We start from the raw sequence: 22,872 nt of genomic DNA on the forward strand, positions 1-22,872 counted from the left end.
GGGACCGCTGCAGGAGACGGGGTGAAGTTCCCAGTGAAGGGGGCGTGGCGGGAATCTCGATTACCTGGCACTTTGGGAAGCCAGAACCGACTGGTCACCTCGTTCCCTTATGCGTTTTCTACCCTGGCAACTGAAAGCTGCCATCTAGTCAGAGAGAAAGTTGGGTACCCTAGGAGATCTGGATCTCACAGTTGGTTAGCACACAGGGATGCAGGAAAGGGTGGGACTATCCTGTGTTCAACTTGCGAAGAAAGTAGGGAGTTTTTATCTTGTGAACACTTGCAGTTTGAAAATCTGGGACTTGAAGTATGGCTGCTGTGTGTGTACAGATTCTGTCACGGTCGTTGTCCTTCTGACTTCAAATCTGAAAGCACTCCTGCCATGTCTCTTTCGGGTAGAGCGTCATGACATGAATACCCTAAGCCTGCCCCTCAACATACGCCGAGGGGGCTCAGACACCAACCTCAACTTCGACGTACCAGATGGCATCCTGGACTTCCACAAGGTCAAACTCAGCGCGGACAGCCTGAAGCAGAAAATCCTAAAGGTAACAGAGCAGATAAAAATAGAGCAGACGTCCCGTGATGGGAACGTGGCGGAGTATCTGAAGCTGGTCAGCAGCGCGGACAAGCAGCAGGCCGGCCGGATCAAGCAAGTCTTTGAGAAGAAGAATCAGAAGTCAGCTCACTCGATCGCCCAGCTGCAGAAGAAGTTAGAAAAGTATCATAGAAAGCTCAAGGAGATCGAACAGAACGGAGCCTCCAAAAGCTCAAAGGACTTGTCCAAAGACCACCTGGAGGACATCCAGCACTCTCTGAAAGATGCCCACGCCAAGTCTCGAACGGCGCCCGGCAACATGGAGAGCGGTAAATCGGGCATGCCAGGGGTGTCCCTCACTCCCCCCGTGTTCGTCTTTAATAAGTCCAGGGAGTTTGCCAACCTGATCCGTAATAAGTTTGGCAGCGCCGACAACATCGCTCACTTAAAAAATTCCTTAGAGGAGTTTAGGCCCAAGGCGAGTGCCAGGGTCTACGGGGACAGCGCGACCATTGTGAACAAGCCCAAGTATGGCAGTGACGACGAGTGTTCAAGTGGCACCTCGGGTTCCACCGACAGTAATGGGAACCAGTCGTCCGGGCTGGTGGAGCCAGCACGCTGGACAGCCAGGGGAAGCTCACCATGATCCTGGAGGAGCTGTGGGAGATCAAGGACACCCAGGCACAGCTGGCTGAGGACATCGAGGTGCTGAAGGTGCAGTTTAAGAGAGAATATGGTTTTATTTCTCAGACCCTGCAAGAAGGAGAGATACAGGTACGAGTGATTGGAAGACCAGCTCCATGACATGACGGACCTGCATCAGCACGAGACAGCCAACCTGAAACAGGAGCTGGCCAGCATCGAGGACAAGGTGGCCTACCAGGCCTAGGAGCGCTCGCGGGACATCCAGAGAGCCTTGGAGTCCTGCAAGACTCGCATCTCGAAGCTGGAGCTGCACCAGCAGGAGCAGCAGACGGACACCGTGAATGCCAAAGTTCTCCTGGGCAAGTGCATCAACGTGGTCCTGGCCTTCATGACTGTGATCTTGGTGTGTGTGTCTACCATCACCAAGTTCGTCTCGCCCATGATGAAGAGCCACTTCCACATTGTCGGCACCTTCTTTGCTGTGACTCTTCTTGCAATATTTTGTAAAAACTGGGACCATATTCTGTGTGCCATAGAAAGGATAATAATACCAAGATGAGGCTCGCTGCTTGCTGTCCTCCAGTTCTTTCAAGTTGTTATTTTAAAGAAAACTCTGTGCATTCTCCCAAACTTTAAAAAGAGGTGGTGCCGACGGAAGATTACGAGGAGGACTGGGCTGTGCGTTGTAAATAACTCCGAGTCTCTGAACTTGGTAGCAGTTACCAACTCAGCCCTCTGCTTGGTTAACGTGACTCTGTTTCCGAGCTCTCCCCACCTTGCTCTCTGCCTTAATCAGACCAGATTTCCTGCCCACCTGACTAGCCCAGCGTAGTAAACCTCTGATTATTGACCACCTGCATAACTAGTGATCCAGAAGAAAAAGGGTTTTCAATCTCTGTAGCGTCTTTCAAAATTGAGCTTTACTGTTGCCAGTGGTGCGTTTTCCCTGAGTCCTGTATGCAGCAAGGATGTGCCACGACTTGGGGACGGGACGGAGCACAGGCGCTGGCTGTGTTGAACACTTGTGGCCCATGGAAGCACAGGAAATCCCGAGTAATCTGCCCTTCTTGTCCACAGATGCCCATAGTCCCGTATATACCCAGTGTCCACAGTGGTCAATTACGTGTGACTCTTCGTAACATGGAAATCTCATCACACACCCATTTATCTGTCAGAAGTCTGACTTAGGTGTTCTGTTGCACTTTAGGTGGTAAAACACGAGGGTTTATGAATGGGGCTTTGCCTCCTCACCCCCAGGGAGCCGCACACCTGATTTCCTCTTCACAGGCTATCGAATGCCCCACCTTCAAAGCATACAGAAATGCTTCCAAACCCCTCCTCAAATCGTGGTTTTAACGTTAATTCGGGGTCCTGCGAGCACTGCTCTGGAGTTTGTCTCTCGGCAAATCTTAATTGTGAGAAACCGCTTTCGAGGATGTGATTCACTTTATTCACAGGGCTGCGAGGGATTGCAAAGCTTACTCAGTAAATGAAAACAAATGATGCTCATCCTGCAGGGTGTTTTTCTCGGAGAAGGACAACAGGCTCATAGTTTATTAAACTAACGTGCACTGAGATAGGAACCCTGGAAGCAGGAAGAAGGTATGGCATGTGGTCTAAGTGGGTGGCAGTTAGATCAGTGGGAACAAATGACTTGGATGAAGATGGAGAATGTCCTCTTAGGACCGTGAAAGACCAGGGGGAATAAAATAAATTAGATCCAGTGTCTGAGTCAAGGTCGCCACATGTCTCTTAGGATCTTACTGAAAGTAAGTTCTAAGGTAATAGAGTGGCCACACTTCCACTGAGGTGAGAGCATTCAAAGTTGACATCTTTGGCCTCTTTGGGGATGCCATTCACTGCCTTTAGCCCAGATGACACTTTCCTTTAAATCTCTTTCCCTGTGTACATAACAAAAAGGAAAACAGAGAAGATTTTAACAGAAACTGCTATTCAGCCCACCGCCCCCGCCATCATGTGAAGGCGGAAAGATACATGTTAGTGTACATTTTCTTCTAGAAAACATCAGATTGCCCAGATTAAGTGCAATATTTTGCAAACAGCTGCCCTTAGGGAAATCTCCTGAAAAAATGTGACAGTGTGCCATGGTCTGAGAGAATGGAACAGTCGAGCATTTTGTACCAGTCCAGTGTGTGTGAGACTCATACAACTCAGAGCTTTCTCTTTTTTTTTTTTAAGTTTACAATTCAGTGGTTTTAGTAAATTCACAAACTTAGGCAACTATCTAATTCCATATCTAACTCAAGCTTTTTAAAATAATAAACATCATTTCTTGAAACCTTTGGCTATATAGTATTCTGGATTCAGGGAAGAGGGAGTTACTAGTCCCACCCCCATCTCGTGGCTGTGTCAGACTCTCCCTGGGTCCCCCAAGTTGGCTGTCAATACACTGTGATCCATCAAATCCAGGGGACAGAAAAGGGTTCCAGGCCCAGGGCAGGAAGGGAGGAAGAATGGTATGCTTCCTTTTGCTTTTATATTTCAATGGCTGGCATCCCCCTTTATCTGTGGGCATCAGTCTCCATGTGGGCTGAGGGCTGGGTGCAACTTACACCCCTAAAATAAGCGGCCTCCTGGGTGGGCTCCTTTTGATCTCTATGGATCTTTCTCAGGCACTTTGGACATGCCAGGGGTTGGGGTGGGTGTAGATGCTGCTGTTAGTTTAGGGAGAGTGAGATTTCTAGTCCTGGAGGTTAAGGGCTCTGGAAGGATTCCAGAAAACTTGGGGTTCCTTCTCAGGTCTCCACATTCTGCTCGTCGCTCAGCCTAGCAAGTTTGCTTTGGCGCTTTCCAGACCTGTGAACAGTGAGTCTCCTCCCCAGGGGGAGAAGTGGAGAAGAAGACGGAAAGGAGCACAGTCCGCTCCCTCCAGTCTAGAGCAGTTAACAGAAGATGCTAGAAACTGGCTCTCTTCAGAAGTATCATGGCGTCTAAATCAGCCCACCTGGTCATGAAATCTTTTTAAAGAATTCTTATTTCCAATGATTCTCATTAAATATCAAATAATGTTGTTTTCACCTGGATGTGCTCAGCCTGCACAGCATATTTATTTTGGAGTCTTGCTGAAAGTTCCTGAAGCTTTTTAATAAGATGGTATACTCCAAGGAGACTTGCACTCTCTCTCTGCAGTTTTTTATTCTCGTCTTTGGGAATGAACCCCCCTACTGCTTGTTTTCTTCACTGTGTAAGGAGATTAAATAAAGTTTTATAAATATACAATTAAAAATAGTGATCTAGCTATGACATATCCTGGAATTGGATATTTAATTTGCATTTAAGCCAACACCCTTTTCCCCCACCTTTCACACGTGGTAAACGTCTCGTGCATGCCTAAAGATGACAACAAGCTGTTGGACGGGTGAGCACCTGCTCACTCAGTGAACATTCATGAGGAATTTAGGACGCTGGCCCTTGGATTCTAGCACTGGGCTTTTTGGTGACATATTATTTTCATGATCACCAAGATAATGGTAGTTTGCTGAGGACAAAACAAAAACCTAAAAATACTCTCTTGGGGGTTTTGAATCAGTTAGTCCAGCTTATATCTTGAGTATGATTAAGCCAGAACAAAACATCCTCCCCCAAACCCCCCCAAAAAAGTCAAACTTGTAATGAAGCAGAAAACAAAAGGACTCCACTGCTGGTTTTGGACAGTGAAAGTAGGATCAGTCCCAGGTTTCTAGCTTGTCCCATTAGTGGTTTTGCTTACATAGTTGCTGTAATCTATTGATAAACTGAAGTCTTCTGACGCTGCTCCCCTTTGCATTTCAGCCCGTAATGCTGTTATCCCTGTCTGTCAATTAGCATCCATGCGATTCTAGCCCTTCTCCTACTTTGTCACTCTTGTTTTTGTTTGAATATTGCCCCACTAGGTATGTTTATTGCCCTGCTATTTCTCTGGCACATCAGGTTTAACTATGTTCAATAATAGCGAGGGGAACCAGCTTCCCTCAGGCAACTAATTACTTTTGTCCTTTTTGTTTGGATTTGAAATACCGAATTATTTTGCATCCAATGGGAACGCTTTTGTATTGAATCAAATCTAATTATGTTGGTTGGGGAAAACATTTAAATATACTTGTTAATATGAATGTGTGATTAAACAACCTATTTTGCGTATTTCTATAATTTTGAGGAACGAGGATGGGGGTAAGACAAAATGGCATTATTTAAAATTCAGGGCTTTATCTGGAGACAGAGATTGCAAGAAGTGTAGCACGTGTGCTGAGGAAGGAATTGATCTAAAAAGACCAATCCCTGGGAAGAATGAGATTGGCCTGTTTACATCAGAAGTATTCAAGAAGCTAGAAGAAAAATAGTACAGTTAATAAGAGTTTGGTAACCCCTAAGCTGTAAAGCAGAACTAACCTGCGATTTTCTAAAGTCAGTACAATTCTCTGTTTATAAGAAGCTGGAAAGTAATGTAGCTCGATTGTTTTGGGAACGATTTATGTGTTACAATTTTAATTTATTTAAAGCTGTGTTTGTCCTAAGAGAAGTGTTTCAACAAAACGTGCTCTCCGTCAAAGATCTGTTTAGGCAGTAGTTAGCAGCTGTGAAAGTAGAAACTGGAAGTGTTTATTGTGAGGTCTGTGGAGAATTTCCATTTTGTGGGATCCTATGTAGTTTTGTGTCAGCCTAAAATTGTGAATTCTCTGGAGATCTTCACCCCATTCAAAGCAGGAGCCTTTATTTTTTTAAACAAACACTTGATGTTAGCTTTGATGTTAAATAAAGAGCTAGGTTTCTTAAATTTAAAAAAAAAAAGATTGGCACCTGAGCTAACATCTGTTGCCAATCTTCTTTTTTTTTCTTCCTCATCTTCTCCCCAAAGGCCCCCAGTACACAGTTGTATATTCTAGTTGTAGGTCCTTCTGGCTCTGCTATGTGGGATGTCACCTCAGCATGGCTTGCCAAGCAGCGCCAGGTCCACGCCCAGGATCCAAACCGGTGAAACCCTGGCCTGGAGAAGTGGAGCACACAAACAACCAGTCGGCCATGGGGCCGGCCCCAATTTAAGGATTTTTGGAAGAAAAAGTCAGCTGGTTGTTTTTTCCATGTTTTAAATTAAGAATGTGGAATGAAAACCCTTATTTACCTAGTAGTAGAGATTGGAAATACATGCTTTAGCATATGTTTATAGCTATTGCATGGTAAAAGACACAGAGGAAAAAAAAGCAGGGAAAGAGGAAAGTTCAGGAAACCCTGAGTTACATATTTTAACCTGTCCACAAACCCTAGAGGAGCCTTCAGGTACCATGGGAATCGGAATGTATATTATCATTGCTCTCTGAAGTTCTTTTTAGCTCTCTAGGACTTATAATTCTTCCCTTTACCTAGGGAAAAGCTTCTATCTCATTTTCAGACGGCAGCAATGTTTTCAAAATAAGACTTATTTTTCCTTGATCTCCTGAGTGTTTGCACCTGAATACATAAATGATTTTGAAGTTTTTGTAATATGATTTTTGTCTTGGTAAAACTGATAAAGTTGCTCATCATTTCTGGGAAAGTCCCTTTAACTTTCAAAACTTCCCAGATGGACTTATGTCAGTTCTTTGTAGATTGAGTGTTGCTTCTATTTTCAGAGAAATCTCTAAACTTTTCTGGATATTAAGTTTTCCACTTAGAAAAATCACTCAGCTGACTTGGATGGTCTCCAGGATCCATCCTAGCTTTAATATTTAATCACTCTATCTTTAAATTTGCATTTGGAATCAGTATTTATTTAACGATTCTAAGCATCCCTCCCACATACTTTAACGTTCAAACAAAATCTATTTTTGTTGGATCAGTCATAACAGGAATAACCCATATTTTCTTTCCTGAAGTGAAAATATTTCTGAGAAAAAAATGTGAAATGTGCTGACTCTCCTCTGCTACTCCAATTTGAATGAAGAAATTACTTCAAAGGTCTCCTGGGAGAAAGTGTCCTGGGTGCTACACCTCCTGCTTCAGGGTTTCTGCTTTCTTTCTCTGACTGGTCTCCACTCTGACCAACTTAACGTGACTCTATTTGGACCATCCCTGACCTTTGAGTCTCTTCATTAATTAACAACCAATATTTTATCATTACTTTTCTAAGATTTAACAAAATGAATAAGACCCAATCATTGGCCTCAATTAATTTAAAATTTAGAAGTATAAGTTTGTAAACAACTCCCTATAATAGAAAGCAGCCATGATAGAATATCGAGAAAGAAAACTGTTACAGGAACATAGAGAAATGACAGTTTGTTACACCTCAGATGTATTAAAGAAGACTTCAAAAAGGAGGCAGTGTTTTAGTTGGACTTTGAAGGAAGAGTTGGCTTTCGATCTTACAGTAATCGAGCCTTTCAGGAGGATGAGGAACAGCAGGAACCAATCCACGTTCCCCTCCACCCTTCCAACCAAAGTATGTCTTGTCTCTGAAGTAGAGCTGCAGATGACTGAGAACATGCTGCTTCAGTCACTCTAGCAACAGATGTATTTTCTCTTTCTTTGAGCACTTAATGCATGCCCAGCACTGGTCTAGGCACTGGGAAACACAACATTGTCTCTGCCCTCATGGGATGAGGAGGTGGCATGGATTAAATGATGCTTTTTAGATGTCCACCAGATCTAAGATAGTATGAACCATTAATGTTCAAATTTCCTACTCATTTCTTTTTTAGAATTTACATACTTATTAAAAATTATATTGAAGACAGTAGTAAGTGAGCTCCATTGAATAATAAAGTAACTTGTTATTCCCCTGGAGCTGAAAAAAAAATTTAAGAGATTTTATTTTCAGGTAATAATCAGATGATATTTCTCTGAGTAGCTGAAGAATCTGCAGCAAATGCTGAGACAGTCCTCAAGCCTTTAAGTTTCTTGTTTTTATCATGCTTTGGGCTGGGAAATTTTGAGAATAATGAGCTAAATAAAGTACTCCAGCTGTCCATCAACTCTTCTTCCACATATGGCTTAAGCTCTTTTTTTTTTCCTGAAGTTCCCCATTAGGTATGTAACAGCTATTGTTTATTACAGATTAGGGCATTTTGGTGAGATGGAATGTGCAACGTATCGTATTGAAAACAATGAAGCAGAGAAAAGGAGGAGAGCAAGAAGACCCCCAAACTATTCATATTCAGAGCTTGAAGGGATCTCTGAAACAGAACAATTGGCCCAGACATCAAATGGGTGGGAATGTCTTTGATGCACCCTCAGGTGAGAAAAATGTGTGGTTCATACATGACCTCTTATCCTTTGCACAAGACACATGTCACTAATTGAATGTGATGATTTTCCTAGTTGAACCTGAACATACCATGATATTCATTATCACAAAGTCAGGGCGATTAAACTATTCTCAGTCAGAATTAATGAACAAATTAAAATCTATTTATGATCCATGACCTTTTCCAAATATGTCATTTTACAGATGTAGAAACTGAGGATGAGAGAGTAGTCCTAATGCCTCCCTTCATCTAATTAATGTCAAGGCATGAATAATAACCTGTGGTTTTGTCCAGGTCTTTTCAAAAAATTATTCAATCATTCAATATTTACTGAATACTTGCTATCTGCTAGACTAGGCACTAAATATTGGGTTACACATATGAAAAAGCCATTATTAAAAATTTCAGTGGCTTTTAAAAAATACATCAATGGAATGACTTCAAGCTTTTCTGATTAAGCAGTGAAAATATTTAAACATAAAATAATGAATTTTGACATTTCTAGTCAGTTTGGGGAAAAAACATATACCTTCTAAATTTTTCTAAAAGTGCTATAAAGGAAATTTTAATGGCTGCTTAATTAACGTTTATTTTTGCCAGCTTGCTAGGTTTAAGGAGGTCAAATTCAGATAACACCGAAACACTGTGCTGTTACATATTTTAATATTCTGTGTACCCACAGTACCTTGAGTCTCCTAGATATTTACTGTGTTCTCTATACTTCTGCTGAAGTTATGAAAGAATTAAGACTAAATTGGGAATCAAAAGAACAGGATTCTAATATAATCTCTCCATTAATTACCTGTGTGCCATTGGTCAAAAAATGTGATCTTTCTGGAGTCTGAAAAGTCTTAGTAAAATGAAAGAAGCAGGGAAAAAAAACACTAAAGATTATTTTTGGTTTCAACAATAACTAAAAGCATAGTATTGATAAATGGTTCTTTTTTGTTTCACAACTGTTCTTATGTTTTTCTTTTGTAAATTCTGTTTGTGTCTACCCTTTTATACCTGAACTAGTCTGTTTACAAACAAAATTAGCAAAGTGAAGTCTGAATATATACAATTTGAATAATTCAAATTAAACTTCTAGGTATTAGAAACATGATTATTGAAATTAGAATCTCAATAGATAGATCAAACACAAATTTAGGTGCAGCTGCAGGAAAATAAAAATAAGAAGATATACCTGAAGAAAATGTACAGAATGAAGCACGGAGAGAAATGAACACACAGTTTGCAACATTTTAGTTGAAACCAATTCATGGATGTTTTCCATAATTGTCCATTTTAGTATACTATATTATCGCTTTAGCAATAACAAGGTATTTTATCATGTTGATATAAAATAATTTACTTGACTGATTCTCCATTCATGTGTATTTAAAAGTTGTTTTAGGGGCCAGCCCAGCAGCTAAGTGGTTAAGTTTGCACACTCTGCTTTGGAGGCCCAGGGTTTCGCCGGTTCAGATCCTGCGCGCCAACATGGCACTGCTCATCAAGCCACGCTGAGGTGGCATCACACATAGCACAACCAGAGGGAGCTACAACTAGAATATACAACTATGAACTGGGGGGCTTTGGGGAGAAGAACAACAGCAAAAAGAAGATTGTCAACGGATGCTAGCTCAGGTGCCAATCCTTAAAAAAAAGTTGTTTTAATTATTTTTGCTTGTGATATTTTGGCATTCAATATTGTGAAACAGATAGCTAACAACAGTCTCATTGTTTTTCCAGTGTGAAAACATATTTCTTCTTCCTAGATTCTTGTATTATCTGTTCTTTGCTTTTAAATCTAGGGAGTTTCTTCAGGCAATATCTAATTGTCTGCTTTGCTTTTTTCTCCTCCTTATAAGTCATGGATTATTTTGATATTCAAATTCAGGTCTTTTTCCATTTTAGGAAAGCTTTATTAATATTAGTATTAATATCATATTTGAGTTCTCTTTTTGTTCACTCCTGGGACATCAATTATTTCATTTTTTATGGCACCTATTCAGTCTTCCATATATATCATTTTCTCCAATCTCTTCCATTGTGTTCCAGATGCGTACCGAGATCATCCATGACAATATAGATATAACTTTTTACAAAATTAATACTGTTTTTCTTTTCACTGACTCTAATACAGTTTTTAATTTTTCCACAAATTTCTCTTGTTTTCCAGTTCTACTCTATGTTGGTGGATACATGGCCAATTAAAATTGTATATATTTGTGTTGCACTGTTAGTTTTTACAAATATGAAGTTGATTGGGCTTTCTGTTTTCTTCAACCTAATAAATTATGGTCATCATTTAATTGGCATTTTAGTTCATATGGGGAGAGTATAAATCATTCTTATCTATGGAATTCAGGTACATACTGATTTTCACTACTCCACTCAAAACCGGCTTGTTGAGAACTGCTCAGGGTCTGAGGTATGACTCTATTTGCAAACTAATAAGTAATAGGGCCACACTCTCATGGGTGCAGGCAGAAGATATGAGACTGAGTCTGAGACAAAATACTTTTTACTCACACCAACAGCAGTAGTCAGGGTATTAGCATTTTCACCAGTTTTCCTAATCTCAATTCCTACAGAATGATATGAATAAGGCCAGGTGCTATGGGCTGAATGTGTCTCCTCAGAATTTGTTATGTTGAACCCCTAGTCCCCAATGTGGTGGTATTTGGAGGTGAGGCCTTTGGGAAGTAATTAGATTTAGATGAAATTGTAAGAGTGGAACCACTGTGGTGGGATTACCGCCCTTACAAGAAGAGGAAGAGACCAGAGCTCTCTCCTTGCCCCCCATATGAGGATACAGCAAGACTGTAGCCATCTACAAACCAGGAAGAGGGCCCTTAGCAGACCTCAAATCTGCTGGCACTTTGATCTTGGTGGTGCCAGCTTCCACAATTGCGAGAAATAACTGTCTTGTTGTTAAAGCCATGCAGACTGAATTACTTTGTGATAGCAGCCCAAACTGACTAAGACACCAGGTAACACCTGCACACACAGTGGGTTTTCTTGCAGGAAAGGAACCTCAAGCTTAGAAAACCTGAATCTTTTATAACAGGCAGTACTTGAACTTTGTTCTAGAAGGAAGCATTATCTTTGTTATATTAAGCAGTAAAGAAACCTCCCTTTGCTCTGGGAAGATGCAAGATACTATGTTTATCTTCCAAGGCTGTTTGTTATACAAATATCCTTGAAAACATAGTCTGGAACAAAGCAGACAGTGCCTCTGCTTGCAAGATGTGCAGAAATGAGAGAGACCTATGGAGAGTTGTCTCCCAACATAAACAAGTCTCAAATACATTTGGCCACACATGACAGAAAACTTCACTAATGATGATTTACACTAGATACTGACATATTTGCCCCATTGATCGTGCAAAAAATGTCTAGGGGCAAGGGGTCCAGGGCTGGTTTGGTGGCTCAGTGACATCATAAAGGACCAAGCCAGCTCCTTTCTATCCTACCTTGGCTTTTACTGACAAGCTGGTTGCCCCATGGTGGCAACGCGACTGTTACACTCCACATGTGACATCCACATTCAGGACATGAAGAAGATGGAACAGGCTGTAACTGAGTCAAGAAGGTCAAAACCTTTCCTAAAGCCCTCAGCTTGCACGTGTTCACAAAAATTATGTCCTGTAGTTGCCATAACTGCAAAGCAGTTTGGAGAAGCAGGTATTTTTATCTGGCAATTTAGCCCTAACTATTGTGGGATAATCCTTCCTCCATAATGGGCCTTCGAACGCTGTTCCAAGTCCTGATCTCCAGTGCACGGAAGAACCTCTCTGCAATCCTGTGTAAGCAGAAACCCCACGGCTACAGTTTTCTTTGTGTTGCTGGGTACAATACCTGCTGCCCCTGGTGAATCAGTAAAGTGGAACAAAGCAGGCTGTTTTCCTCTCTACAGCTGAGGATAGTGCACTGCTGCACCTGGCATATTTGCAAGGTTGACAATCACTCCTCATTCCACAAATATTGGAACAGGCACTCAAAGATTAAGTGATTTTCAAAATAAAAGTCAATCGCAGAAACAGACCTAGAATGCCAGGATGCAGAATTACAGTTTTGTATTTTATGCTGTTTCCATGGTTACATTACTCACTTGAAATTATCATTGGTTTTTTTCCTAAACAATCTCTTAAAACAGTATCAGTTATATCTTCTTGGTAGATATGTCTAAATCTTGACTGAAGTATGGAAATAAATGTGAAAATATTCTTCTCTATATTTTTCTTCTTGCCTATGGAGTTAAACAGGTAATACTTACTGCTACCAGTAATGATGAGAAGGAATGGATATTCTTTACCAGCGCTTCAGACTTATATTTTTCATGTGGAAGCTTGGTGTTTTTCCAGCGTGTATGAAATCTAAAGCAAAAATTCAGCCTAACTCTCAACCTTTCCTACAATTTTACCATCCCTATGAAAATTTCCTATAAGCGAAAGATAACCCAGAGAATACACATATCCTTATATACAAATCTTTCCCAAAGGTATTCCACATTATAATGCACTGGTTCAGAGCAGAATCTTTGGAGTAAGAAAGATCTGTGAATTACCATTCTGGCACTTATTTGCTTTGCAACTTTGGGCAAGTTATTTAGCTTCTCAGATTAACTCTCGTTATCTGCAAAATGATTACATAGCAATGCTTATCTTGCAAGACTATTATAAGAATCAAATGAGATTAGATCAGCAAAACTTTAACACAGTCCTGGAATTTAGTATATGCTTAGTAAATGGTAGCTATAACTATAGCTCTGGAATATCTCACTAGTAACTCCAAATTGACTTGAGAAATACTGTATGACTATTTGCCTTACTTAAATATTCTCAATATATATTATCATAACACTAGATCTAAAGAGTCCTGCAACAGAGAAAGCTATTTAACCCGATTAACCTATTCAAGATTTGAGGTGTCAATTACTCCTGCTCTCTTCTGGGTTCTAACACAGCAGAGGCATGGGATTCAGATGAGGATCAAAGTGTCAGTTTATTAGTGGATGTCCAATAACTCCCAAAGAAAAGTGCTCAGCTTTACACTGGATTCAAAAACATAGCTAGAACCTGGAAGCAGCTTCACAAACTCAGTGCTGCCTATTTTTTGCCCTTTGATAGAGCCTCCTAATAAACCTGGTTCAAAAAATGCCAGCTTCTTAGGAAAAAGCAAATAGAGGCAGAAGAGAGTGAGCACCAGAGAGACAGAGGAAGAGAAAGGGAGAGAGAGAGAGGCTGGAGGAGGATAATTCTATTGAAGTATTCCTTCCAATACACCGTCTGGTAAAAACATGAGGATGGGAGAATAAGTGGTCTCCTTATACACAACTTAGCATTTTCTAAATGTTGTTGAGACAAAATACATTTGTTAACAACACACTTAATAACATCCTAGAACAGTTTCCTGTAGAAAAACATCTTTGGAGAGCATCTATTAAACATATGTAAGATCAAACTGAGACTTGTTTGTAAAGTATATTAGTTGAGATTTAAAAAAAAATCTTACCATGAAATCAATTTGGCACTTTACCCTACTTTTCTTCCAGTACTTAACATGCGTTGAATTGCTTTATAGCTATTTGTGGGCAAGACTCATCTGCTAGTCTTCTCTGCATGAGGTCAGGAATCCTAACGTTTTATATACACACACACATACAGAATCCCCTGCACTAGTCACCACTGGGTTGTAAAGATAATAGATACTGATGTAACAGTTATAGTATAAACAAACTGGTCATAAGCCAATTAGCCTTTCAGTGACACTAGGATGTCTTCTGCCTAGAATGAGAAAAGAGCAACAGATGCTAGCCATGTCTTTTGTGTTCTGAATGAACACTGAGGGTGGTTGTAGTTTATTTAAGTCAGATAATTTCCTAACAAATGGATTTCCATGTACACATATATGCTTAAATACTCAGAACCTTGCTTAACGCCAGGTTTATCTAATGGCTCAGTTAGATATAAACTCAGAGGCAACTTCCCCAAATAAAGAAAACAAAGAGGCCCCTCCTCTCCGCCCCAGCAGCCAGAGCTCCTCTGGGGAGGCTCCTGTGCTCTCGGCACGCTCCGCAGCGCTCTTCCGGAACCATGAGGGGGACTAAGTATCCAGGAGTGTGGGGTTTCCGGAAATTGCGGTGACGCGGGGCGGGGTGGGCGCGGCAGCATCGCGCGACCCTGAGATCTACCTGCGCGAAGGGATCTTCCCACCGAGCGAGCGGTACCTCTGAAAATCCTCGAGCCGATCCCATCCTCATCCTCCCACTTCCTGGCACCGGAGAGTTTTGAAATCGGCCCCTTTCTGAAAGAGGCCCGTTATCCTGTGGATAGGATGGCTCCCTTTTATGCCCCACTCTCTTTCTACCTGGCGGAATCAGGTTAAAAGGAGCTGCAAACACTTCAAAAAGCAACGAGTGCCATAAAAGCCAATAGAGCTGTGTAGACAGCGTGTGTTGAAGAGAGAGCACTGGCCCCTTCCAGGAGCTCTGCGTGACAAGGAGGTTCTGCAGGGTCAGTGGTAGTGAGCCCTGTCATAACTAGGTCTCAGGCCTCCATTATCGCCGCTCGGTCTGCGCTGCTTCTCTTGCTCTCCCAATCAGAGCCTTGGTCCAGGAGCCAGTGGAGGAGTGTCTGCGGGCATTAGGGAATTTTTGGAGAGGAGTAATACAAATAGACTGTGCTTTAAAAAGATTAATCAGAGAAGATCCAAGATGGCGCCATGAGTAGTCCTCTTTGTCTCTCCCCCTTCGAGTGTACAATTATTTGGACACTTATCGCTTGACAAAGGATATCCAGACAGCATCTCAGGACGTCTGAGAGACCCACGCGACTATACATCGGAAGGCGGACGGACTTTCCTCCGGGAGGATGTGGAAATAGGTGAAAACTCTCCGACCCCGACGAGCAGCCTAGTACCCACAAGCGGCTTTCTTCCAACGGACGCCCCCAGAGGATCTACACACATCTAGGGCAGGAGCGAGCACACAACAGAGGAGCGACGGTGGAAACAGGTGACCAGAACCCTACCTAAACCCCCCGCAATTACTCCTAAACGCAGAGGGAAACTTTGGAGTTGCACACCTGAGCCCGCGGGGAGAGTCTCTCCCCGCCATTGGCGGGGAGTCCCCGCTGGGGGTTTGCGGCGCCCGGAGGGTCCCAGAGAGAGTCGCTGAGGGTACGGAGGTCTCCCAGCTGCCGGTGCCCACCCCGTGGGACTAGGGATTGCTGGAGATCTCGGAGAGGACCGGGGCTGGGGGAAGTTTCAAAGGCCGGCTCTGCGACCCGGACGGGAAACGCCGAAGTTCCGCCCGGGCAGCAGACAAAACTCTCTGTCTGCCATTAGCAGAGGGGCCACGCCAAGCATTCACGGCTCCGGGAGAGGCCCGGAGAGAATCCTAGAGGGCGGGGTGACCCCCAGCTGCCGTTGCCCGCCCCGTGGGACTAGGGATTGCCGGAGATCTCGGAGAGGACCGGGGCTGGGGGAAGTTTCAAAGGCCGGCTCTGCGACCTGGACGGGAAGCGCCGGAGTTCCGCCCGGGCAGCAGACAAAACTCTCTGTCTGCCATTAGCAGAGGGGCTACGCCGAGCATTCACGGCTCAGGGAGAGGCCTGGAGAGAATCCCAGAGGGCGGGGCGAACCCCAGCTGCCGTTGCCCGCCCCGTGGAACTAGGGATTGCCGGAGATCTCGGGGAGGACCGGCGCTGGGGGAAGTTTCAAAGGCCGGCTCTGCGACCTGGACGGGAAGCGCCGGAGTTCCGCCTGGGCAGCAGACAAAACTCTCTGTCTGCCATTAGCAGAGGGGCCACGCTGAGCATTCACGGCTCCGGGAGAGGCCTGGAGAGAATCCCAGAGGGCGGGGCGAACCCCAGCTGCCGTTGCCCACCCCGTGGAACTAGGGATTGCCGGAGATCTCGGGGAGGACCGGGGCTGGGGGAAGTTTCAAAGGCCAGCTCTGCGACCCGGACGGGAAGCGCCGGAGTTCCGCCCGGGCAGCAGACAAAACTCTCTGTCTGCCATTAGCAGAGGGGCTACGCCGAGCATTCATGGCTCCGGGAGAGGCCCGGAGAGAATCCCAGAGGGCGGGGCGACCCCCCAGCTGCCGTTGCCTGCCCCATGGGACTAGGGATTGCCGGAGATCTCGGAGAGGACCGGGGCTGGGGGAAGTTTCAAAGGCCGGCTCTGTGACCCGGACGGGAAGCGCCAGAGTTCCGCCCGGGCAGCAGACAAAACTCTCTGTCTGCCATTAGCAGAGGGGCCACACCGAGCATTCACGGCTCCGGGAGAGGCCCGGAGAGAATCCCAGAGGGCAGGGCGACTCCCAGCTGCCGTTGCCCGCCCCGTGGGTCTAGGGATAGCCGGAGATCTCGGAGAGGACTGGGGCTGGGGGGAGTTCCAGAGACCCAGCTTCGTAGCCTAGGGGGAAACCCTACAGGCTCACAGCAGCCTTAGGGAAAGCCTCTGCACAGCACCAGTAGAAGGCACCCAGCCACCAGCCACAAGGCTGGAAGACCCCAGGGCAAAAGCAGCATAGCTAGGTGAACTAACCACAGACTGTAGAAGATGCCAATAGCTCTCCTACGACCCATAGAGGACAAGTGAGATTTAGTGGGTGCCGACAGCAACGGAGGACAAATATAAGTGATCCCACCCCTGGCCGCTGGAAAAGCCCATAACTCCATTGCAGACCCCAAGGAGAGAGCACATCTAGGTGGGCTGCAACAGTAGGCACCAGCAGCCTGAAGCCCCCCTGTGACGGCCACCACAGCAGAGGAGGGAATCCAAAGGGCCACTGTGGCTACGAGGAGGGGCCCAGGCCCAGTTAGCAACTGCGGACAGGGTTCCTGGTTGGTGCAGTATAAACAGCTGCTCCCCCACCGCAGCAGCTGAAACAAGTGAAAGGAGCAACTAAACTCTATCTCCATGCGGAGGCACAAATCAACATCATCAAGCAATATGAAAAAATACATTAAATCTCCAGAACAGAAAGAAAGTAACAAATACACAGAAAACAATCCCAAAGAAAATGAGATATATAACCTAAATGATGATGACTTCAAAACAGCCATCATTAAAATTCTCAATGAGTTAAGAGAGAGTTCTGACCGTCAACTCAACGAGTTCAGGAGCTATGTCACAAAAGAGTTTGATACGATAAAGAAGAACCAAACAGAAATATTGGAAATGAAGAACACAATAGAGGAGATTAAGAAAAATCTAGATGCTTTGAACAGTAGGGCCGATAATATGGAGGAAAGAATTAGCAATTTGGAAGATGGCAATATAGAATTGCTGCAGGCAGAGGAGGAGAGAGAAGCAAGACTAAAAAGAAATGAGGAAACTCTCCGAGAATTATCAGACACAATTAGGAGATGCAACGTAAGGATTATAGGTATACCAGAGGGAGAAGAGAAGGAGAAAGGGGCAGAAAGCCTATTCAAAGAAATAATGGCTGAGAACTTCCCAAATCTGGTGAGGGAGATGGATCTTCAGGTGACAGAAGCCAATAGATCTCCAAACTTTATCAATGCAAGAAGACCAACTCCACGCCATATAGTAGTGAAGCTAGCAAAAGTCAACGACAAGGAGAAAATACTAAGAACAGCCAGGCAAAAGAAACTAACCTACAAAGGAACCCCCATCAGGCTATCAGCAGATTTCTCAGCAGAAACTTTACAGGCTAGAAGAGAGTGGAATGATATATTCAAAAATCTGAAGGACAAAAATCTACAGCCGAGAATTCTCTACCCAGTGAAAATATCCTTCAAATACAATGGAGAAATAAAAACTTTCGCAGATAGACAAAAATTAAGGGAGTTCATTGCCACAAAACCTCCTCTTCAGGAAATCCTCAGGAAAACCCTCATTCCTGAAAAATCCAAAAAAGGAAAGGGGCTACAAAACCAAGAGCAGAGGAGATAAGTAGAAGGACAACAACAGAGAGTAGCAGCTCTTCATCAGAACAGATTAAACCGTGGGACGAGAAACAAAGGAAATTGAAGAAAACCGGAAAACAAGACACAAAATGGTAGTGGTAGACCCCCACATCTCAATAATCACTCTAAATGTAAATGGATTGAACTCCCCAATCAAAAGACACAGAGTGGCAGGATGGATCAAAGAACAAGATCCAACAATATGCTGCCTCCAGGAAACACACCTCAGCCCCAAAGACAAACACAGACTCAGAGTGAAGGGATGGAGAACAATACTCCAAGCTAATAATGAACAAAAGAAAGCAGGTGTCGCTATACTAATATCAGACAAGGTAGATTTCAAAGCAAAACAGATAAAGAAAGATAAAGAGGGACAGTATATAATGATAAAAGGGACTCTCCACCAAGAAGACATAACACTTATAAATATATACGCACCCAACACAGGAGCACCAAAATTTGTAAAGCAACTCTTAATAGAACTAAAAGAAGACATCAACAACAATACAATAATAGTAGGGGACCTCAACACACCATCAACACCAATGGACAGAACATCCAGACAGAAAATCAACAAGGAAATAATAGAATTAAATGAAAAATTAGACCAGATGGACTTAATAGATATATATAGAACACTTCATCCAAAAACAGCAGGTTACACATTCTTCTCAAGTGCACATGGAACATTCTCAAGGATTGACCATATTTTGGGAACCAAAGCAAACATCAATAAATACAAGAGAGTTGAAATAATATCAAGCATCTTTTCTGATCATAATGCTATTAAACTAGAAATCAACTACAAGAAAAAAGCAGAGAAAGGTGCAAAAATGTGGAGACTAAACAACACGCTTCTCAACAAACAATGGATCATTGAAGAAATTAAAGAAGAAATCAAATTTTATCTGGAGACTAATGAAAATGAGAACACGACATACCAAAACATTTGGGATGCAGCAAAAGCAGTCCTAAGAGGGAAATTCATCGCAATACAGACCCACCTCACTAAACAAGAAAAAGCTCACATAAGCAACCTCAAACGACACCTAACAGAACTAGAAAAAGAAGAACAAACAAAGCCCAGAGTCAGTAGAAGGAGGGAAATAATAAAAATAAGAGCAGAAATAAACGATATTGAAACAAAAAAGACAATAGAAAGGATCAATGAAACAAAGAGTTGGTTCTTCGAAAGAATTAACAAAATTGACAAACCCCTAGCCAGACTCACCAAGAAAAGAAGAGAGAAATCGCAAATTAATAAAATTAGGAATGACAGAGTAGAAATCACAACAGATACCAATGAAATACAAGAGATCATAAGAGAATACTATGAAAAACTATATGCCAACAAATTGAACAACCTGGAAGAAATGGACAAATTCCTAGACTCCTACAATCTCCCCAAACTGAATCAGGAAGAAATGGAGAATCTGAATAGGCCAATCACAAGTAAGGAAATAGAAACGGTAATCAAAAACCTCCCCAAAAATAAGAGTCCAGGACCAGACGGCTTCTCTGGAGAATTCTACCAAACATTCAAAGAAGACTTAATACCTATTCTCCTCAAACTGTTCCAGAAAATTGAGAAAGATGGAGAACTCCCTAACACATTCTATGAAGCCAACATCACCCTGATCCCCAAACCTGACAAGGACAACACAAAGAAGGAGAACTACAGGCCGATATCACTGATGAACATAGATGCAAAAATCCTCAACAAAATTTTGGCAAACCGATTACAGCAATACATCAAAAAGATTATACACCATGATCAAGTGGGATTTATACCAGGGACACAGGGATGGTTCAACATCCGCAAGTCAATCAACGTGATACACTACATCAACAAAATGAAAAACAAAAACCACATGATCATCTCAATAGATGCAGAGAAAGCATTCGACAAGATCCAACACCCATTTATGATAAAAACCCTCAGTAAAATGGGTATAAAAGGAAAGTACCTCAACATAATAAAGGCCATATATGATAGACCCACAGCCAACTACATACTCAATGGACAAAAACTGAAAGCCATCCCTCTGAGGACAGAAACAAGACAAGGGTGCCCACTTTCACCACTCCTATTCAACATAGTACTGGAGGTGCTGGCCAGAGCAATTCGGCAGGAAAAAGAAATAAAAGGAATCCAAATAGGTAACGAAGAAGTAAAACTCTCGTTGTTTGCAGACGACATGATCTTATATATAGAAAACCCGAAAGAATCCACAGAAAAACTATTAGAAATAATCAACAACTACAGCAAAGTAGCAGGGTATAAAATTAACGTGCATAAATCAGTAGCATTTCTATACACTAACAATGAACTAACAAAAAAAGAGCTCAAGAACTCAATCCCATTCACAATCACAACGAAAAGAATAAAATACCTTGGGATAAACATAACCAAGGAAGTAAAGGATCTATACAATGAAAACTACAAGACTTTCTTGAAAGAAATTGACGATGACATAAAGAGATGGAAAGACATTCCTTGCACATGGATTGGAAGAATAAACATAGTCAAAATGTCCATACTACCTAAAGCAATATACAGATTCAATGCTATCCCAATCAGAATCCCAAGAACATTCTTCACAGAAATTGAACAAACAATCCTAAAATTCATATGGGGCAACAAAAGACCGCAAATTGCTAAAGCAATCCTGAGCAAGAAAAACAAAGCCGGCGGAATCACAATCCCCGATTTCAAAACATACTACAAAGCTACAGTGATCAAAACAGCATGGTACTGGTACAAAAACAGGTCCACAGATCAATGGAACAGAATTGAAAGCCCAGAGATAAAACCACACATCTATGGACAGCTAATCTTCGACAAAGGAGCAGAGGGCCTACAATGGAGAAAAGAAAGTCTCTTCAACAAATGGTGCTGGGAAAACTGGACAGCCACATGCAAAAGATTGAAAATTGACCAGTCTTTTTCACCACACACCAAAATAAACTCAAAATGGATCAAAGACCTAAAGATTAGGCCTGAGACAATAAGTCTTTTGGAAGAGAATATAGGCAGTACACTCTTTGACATCAGTTTCAAAAGAATCTTTTCAGACACTGTAACTCCTCAGTTGAGGGAAACAATAGAAAGAATAAACAAATGGGACTTCATCAGACTAAAGAGCTTCTTCAAGGCAAGGGAAAACAGGATTGAAACAAAAAAACAGCTCACTAATTGGGAAAAAATATTCACAAGCCACTTATCCGACAAAGGGTTAAGCTCCATAATATACAAAGAACTCACACTGCTTAACAACAAAAAAACAAACAACCCGATCAAAAAATGGGCAGAGGACATGAACAGACATTTCTCAAAAGAAGATATGAATATGGCCAATAGACACATGAAAAGATGTTCATCATCGCTAATCATCAGGGAAATGCAAATCAAAACTACACTAAGATATCACCTTACACCCGTTAGATTGGCAAAAACATCCAAAACCAAGAGTGACAAATGTTGGAGAGGTTGTGGAGAAAAAGGAACCCTCATACACTGTTGGTGGGAATGCAAACTGGTACAACCACTACGGAAAACAGTATGGAGATTTCTCAAAAAGTTAAAAGTAGAAATACCCTATGACCCAGCCATCCCATTACTGGGTATCTATCCTAAGAACCTGATATCAGAAATCTCAAGAGTCCGTTGCACCCCTATGTTCATTGCAGCATTATTTACAATAGCCAAGACGTGGAACCAGCCTACATGCCCAGAAACTGATGATTGGATAAAGAAGATGTGGTATATATACACAATGGAATACTACTCAGCCATAAAAAAAGACAAAATTGGCCCATTCACAACAATGTGGATGGACCTCGAGGGTATTATGTTAAGCGAAATAAGCCAGTCAGAGAAAGACGAACTCTATATGACTCCACTCATAGGTGGAAATTAGTATATTGATATGGAGATCTGATCGGTGGTTACCAGGGAAAAAGGGGGGTGGGGGGAGGGCACAGAGGGGGAAGTGGTGTACCCACAACATGACTAACAAAAATGTACAACTGAAATCTCACAAGGTTGTAATCTATCATAACATTAATAAAAAAAGAAAAAAGAAAGAAAGAAAACAAAGCCACCCCAGGCTTCTGGGGGACTTTGGAAGACAGGGCCTCATCGAGGAATTCAATCCTCTCCTCTACCCAAGACACTGCCTTTTCTTTTCCTAAAGGGGCTTTCATGCTGCATCTCTATCAACCTTTCTTCTTAATTTCATCATTCCTCTAATGATTCTGATTTCAAAGTTCCTAAGGAAATTGTGGTAATATCCGAAATCCTCAAGGACAAAGTGCGGCATAAAACAAACAAGAACATTTTAATACACTGAATAAACTGAGAAACGTAAAATAAAATCTGCCTTCAGAAGGTAACCAGGATACTAAAATCAGCTCTGACCAGATATTCTCATTAAGTTAGTGGGTTAGAGCTCACTTATCTTTGTGGCTGACCACCGGCCAGACTTTCCAAGTATGAACCACAAGCCACCCATATTCTATAAAAAGTGAAACAAAGGGGCCAG

At 42.5% G+C, this 22,872-nt stretch overlaps 1 pseudogene; it reads left to right on the forward strand.

Annotated features, from left to right (window-relative positions):
* The first annotated feature begins 335 nt into the window (after positions 1-335).
* LOC139077804 (transmembrane and coiled-coil domain protein 3 pseudogene) lies at positions 336-5,696 on the forward strand (annotated as a pseudogene).
* The last annotated feature ends 17,176 nt before the right edge of the window (positions 5,697-22,872 follow it).

The sequence above is a fragment of the Equus przewalskii genome, chromosome 20 (assembly GCF_037783145.1).
Source record: "Equus przewalskii isolate Varuska chromosome 20, EquPr2, whole genome shotgun sequence".
Classification (NCBI taxonomy): Eukaryota; Metazoa; Chordata; class Mammalia; order Perissodactyla; family Equidae; genus Equus; species Equus przewalskii.